Here is a 5298-nt window from a genome sequence, read left to right as displayed (position 1 = left end):
CTGCGATTGAGCGTTTCCTGTGCGGCTTTTAGCCGTTGCTTCTGCTTCTTTAGACTTCTCGTTGTGGCCATAAGCTTTCTGTGGAGGTTATCTCGTTCCACGCGTTCTTCCGGGATGATGAATGCATCATCGTCCGGACTGTGTTCTTGTCCTGGGGCGGTTTGATGAACTCGTCCCTCGGGATCATTGTGATCGGGCATCTGCTCCGAACTGAGTTTGGCGTGACCTGGCTCGTCCTGCTCCATCGCTGGGTCCATGTGGTCGTTGTTGCCTTCGGAGTTGACTGGTTGTCGATCTTTCTGGCGCTCTTGTCGCTATTTTTACTGTTGCTGGACTTTGAGCGGCGTGTGCGCCGTCGTTTTGGCTTTTGCCCGGGGGTTTTATCTTCCGGATTGTAGCCGTCGTCCTCCTTGGGCATATCCACCATGTATATATCGTGTGACGAGGTAGTAGTCCAGCACCCCAGAGGCTCTGAATCTTCTCCTGCATCGTCGTCCATACCGTCGATGCTTTCGGAGTCTAAGTCAAACACGTCGGTTAGATCATCGATCGTGGCAATGAAGTGGGTGGTGGGTGGGCAGCGAATCCCTTCGTTGCCTGCTTCCCATCGAGTCGGACATAGTTCGGCCGGGAGCCTTCTGACAAAGAGAGAGACTTTAATGAGTTCAGCATGTCGCCAAAGGGTGAGTGCTGGAAGATATCCGCAGCAGTAAACTCCATTACCGGAGCCCAACCAGGCTCGGCGGGCTCGGGAGTGCGCGGACTGGAACCTACAACCGGATACGAGTCCGGGGGTCCGGAGTTACAGGCTTCCTTAGAAGTTGATGAGGACATGACTACCTTGGATATGACCAAAAATATTGCACACGTGCATATTTGTCAGGTGATTTCTAGTGCAAACTATTCAATAATCTATTTATGTTATCCAGAACAAAAATACTTCACACACTTTTGTATTTTGTCTAATTGCAGGTGTATGTGACATTTGTACAATCCACATATAAAGATAAGGAAGAAAGAGATGTTTATTTTCTGTTCAAAAAGTTCTCTCACGTCACTTTTGGCCCAAGAGAAGATAGAGTCCAAGTCTCTCACGTTCTGGACTCAGATTCGGACTGCACAGACATACCTGACTCAAAACGTCAACAACTTTTTCATACAAACTCCGAATTGGGTGATTCTCTTTTTGTTGGAAAGTAGATTTCATGCTCTTTCCAGAACAATTGGAATCACCTTAAAATCCGTCCGAAGCATTGAGTTATGGACGAAACAATCTGACGCTGCACCAGAATCCGAGTCAAACTACAAGTCCAAAGGTGTTACGTCACCCCCACTTGGGCCCATTGGCCTTGTACGACCTAGGGTTAGTTTTAGGCTGCCTTGGGACGTCCTCCCACCTCCTTGGCCGCCACCCCTTGCTTCTATATAAGTAGATCCATCTAGTAGCTTTTCCCTTGGGATTTGTTTAGTTAAAAGTTAGCCATTGCAACTTCGTGTACTTCGTTTGTGTCCAACGACCAGACCAAGACCGCTTACGGATCCCCACCTTTATCAATACTTCATATATACTCGCAATATTCAGATTGCTTTTATCATATTCTTGCTTGTTCTTCGATTGCTTGCAGGAATATTCCTTCGTGGCCAGGTTGATTGTGCTCCGGCGTGGTCAATAACCTCTCAGAGTTGGTTTAGCGATTGCTAAGGCGCAACGTCGTGCACGTTTGTAGTCGGATCGTCAAAGTCATCTTCACCAAATCGATAGTTATCATCTCATCGAAAGATCGGGACACCTCCGCCTCTATCAAGTGGTATAAGTTTTCAGGTTGCTCGGTGAGATTTTACAGTTTTCCATAGTTTAGATCGCATCTGTCATTCATACCTATAGTCCATGAAAAAGCCACAAAAAAAAGTTAGATCTGTTCATCCTTTATCCAAGCCAGTCTGAGCCTTTGCAATTTTCTATTCGTTGCTTGCATAGTTGAATTATCGGTTGCATCGTCGTGTCAGTTGCTGGTCTTAGTGTCTAGTTCCTTTAGAGTTTCGAGTTCTGTTCACATTAGTCATGCCGCCGCTGCATCATTATCCCTTCCACTGTCCACCATCCCATCTATTAATTTCCACCACGTGCTACGCGCTGTTCATTGTCATAATCATAGTTGAGGTCATTCACATCTTCGCCTGATCCAATCTGCATCTTATCTAGTTTGTCTTGGAAAGAGGGAGAAAAAAAAGAGAGGAAAAAAAAGAGAGAAAAAAGGAAAGAAAAAAAAGAAAAAGAGAGAGAAGAAAAAGAAAAAAAAGCGTGAGAAAAAAAAAGAGAAAAAAATCGGATCTATCTAGAATCAATCTCGTACATGAATTCGGATTAGAATCTGTTTTGCGCACTGTTCAGTAAAATAGGTGTATCTTCCTCATACGAAGTCCGTTTTGGCTCTGCGAGTACTCAAATTGAAGCTAGCGACGAGGCGCATGTAAATAGTTGCAGAAGCTAATTTAATATTTGACACCTCAAAATCGGCTTCTAAATAGGTGTTTTTGCCCTTCGAAGTTCGTGAACACAGCTTGTTCCAATTTTTCAGGCCAGTTTTAGAATTCTTTGACTCTTCATATCAACTCGGAATTGAGTGATTTTTTTTTGCATTGGAAATCTTGAGTTAGTAGCATTCTTTGCAAGAATTTATCAGAAAATTGGCTCAAACTTTTCAAGAGGAAAGTTGGAGAGAGAGTTGTTGTATATCCTGCTTGGCAGTTGTTTTTTTCATCATTATCTTCACTTATATCTTGCTGTCAAGAGCTACTTAGTATCCTTCATTGATGCTAGTTGTGCTACGCCGTGACCTCATTAGTGTTCTAGGCTCGCGTCTCTAGTCCGGTCTAGCCTAGGACCATCACAGTACCGTCGTTGAGCGTTTATTCAACATTGCATCTTTGAATTGATTATTGCTAAAAAAATTGCTACCATATATAGCCAACCCAGCTCCACATATTTCTACACCGTGTATACGTACGTTCCCCCGGCAATCGCTTTACACAATCTTCAGAGTTACATGACACCGTTGGTTGCCTGTCACCACCTGCCGCATGGTAAGAACTTGTAAGATATTGATATTTGCTTTACTATGAGCACTTTACAACCACATCCTAGTAGTGCATAGGAATATTATTCTCGAATTTTGTTTCTTGTTTCTACTAATCATGACAGGTTCCGGAGATAGAAGTTCTTGGACGACGAACGCATCTTCACCATCACGAGAGTTGGAACAACACACACAAGCACATGGCCAGGTTAGCTCTTTACCGTCATTTGAGGGTAGATTTAATCCTGCTATTTATCTAGCTTGGGAGCTTGAAGTAGAACAAGTTTTTAGTCACCATGGCTTTTCTGAATTTGAGTGAGTACAAGATGCCACTAGAGCATTTACTGGTTTTGCTTCTGTTTGGTGGAGTGTGCATTGTAAGAAAAACATTGATAACCAACCCACAACTTAGAAAGAATTGAAAGATGTAATGAGACAACATTTTTCCCTCCTTACTATCGTCGTGAATTGTTTCGCAAATTTGAACAATTTAAACAAGGCAACAACACTGTTCATGCTTACTACCAAGAGTTCAAATCTTATATGCATCATTGTGACATAGAAGAATCTAAGGATGATACAATGAATAGATTTTTTGGTGGTTTGAACCATGATATTCAAGCAAGATTTCAGTATATTCCTCGTTGCATTACTGGTATGTATGTTCGTGCTTGTACCTTTGAGAGACAGTTACAGGAGGATGCATTGGGTGACTACAACAACTACTATTCCAGTTCGTGCTCACCACCGCCGGTTGGTTCCTCCACTGTTGCACCTACTAGAGCAGCCAAACCTCGGATTGTGAGCGCGACATCATCTCAAGAGTATGGTGCATTGTCTACGTGTGTACCTACATCAGCTACGTCTTTGCGACAAGGTAACAGTAAAGGTATTGATGATATAATTTCACATGAGAATGATGCATCCCTAGTTAACTTGAATGCATCATGTGTTGTGTTACCTGGTGATTTGAGCACAACACCTATTTTAGAGAATCTTGATACTGTCATGAATGCGTCATGTGATCAAACAACTGAAATACCAACAATTTTAAGTGCACCCATTGAATTAACTGTTGATGCAAAAGAATCAATGTTTAATCATTTTGATATGACCTCTAATCTTGGTGATGATTCTGTGTTGAATGACTTATTGCATGTTTGCTTATTTAAGCATGTTGTAGCATGTAAATTTGATGCAAGTAAGGTTTATTCACCAATGTTGGGATGGTTTAATGATGAACATTGTCAATCTTTTAAAATGAATAAGAGCTTCACTTATACGTGCAAACTGAGTTGCAATATTTTCATGCCTTCTACTTCTTGTGCTAATTTTTTGGCTTTAGATTTTATGAACTATGCAAGTTACTCATCTATTCATGTGTCATATATGCAAAAATCAAGAGAAGTAAAAATGGATGACATATACATATACAACATGTACACCTTGTCTCTTTTGTTAGCCACATTTCAGATTAAGCAACGCCGAGGACGGCTTTATTTTCAAGAAGGGGAGGATGATGAGGACATGACTACCTTGGATATGACCAAAAATATTGCACACATGCATATTTGTCAGGTGATTTCTAGTGCAAACTATTCAATAATCTATTTATGTTATCCAGAACAAAAATACTTCACACACTTTTGTATTTTGTCTAATTGCAGGTGTATGGGACATTTGTACAATCCACATATAAAGATAAGGAAGAAAGAGATGTTTATTTGCTGTTCAAAAAGTTCTCTCACGTCACTTTTGGCCCAAGAGAAGATAGAGTCCAAGTCTCTCACGTTCTGGACTCAGATTCGGACTGCACAGACATACCTGACTCAAAACGTCAACAACTTTTTCATACGGACTTCGAATTGGGTGATTCTTTTTTTGTTGGAAAGTAGATTTCATGCTATTTCCAGCACAATTGGAATCACCTTAAAATCCGTCCGGAGCGTTGAGTTATGGACGAAACAATCTGACGCTGCACCAGAATCCGAGTCAAACTACAAGTCCAAAGGTGTTACATCACCCCCACTTGGGCCCATTGGCCTTGTACAACCTAGGGTTAGTTTTATGCTGCCTTGGGACGTCCTCCCACCTCCTTGGCCGCCACCCCTTGCTCCTATATAAGTAGATCCATCTAGTAGCTTTTCCCTTGGGATTTGTTTAGTTAAAAGTTAGCCATTGCAACTTCGTGTACTTCGTTTGTGTCCAACGACCAGACCAA

This window comes from Triticum aestivum, chromosome 5B, assembly GCF_018294505.1.
Source record: "Triticum aestivum cultivar Chinese Spring chromosome 5B, IWGSC CS RefSeq v2.1, whole genome shotgun sequence".
Taxonomy (NCBI): Eukaryota; Viridiplantae; Streptophyta; class Magnoliopsida; order Poales; family Poaceae; genus Triticum; species Triticum aestivum.
The sequence above is the reverse complement of the archived record's forward strand: the minus strand, read 5'-3'. Positions refer to the sequence as shown.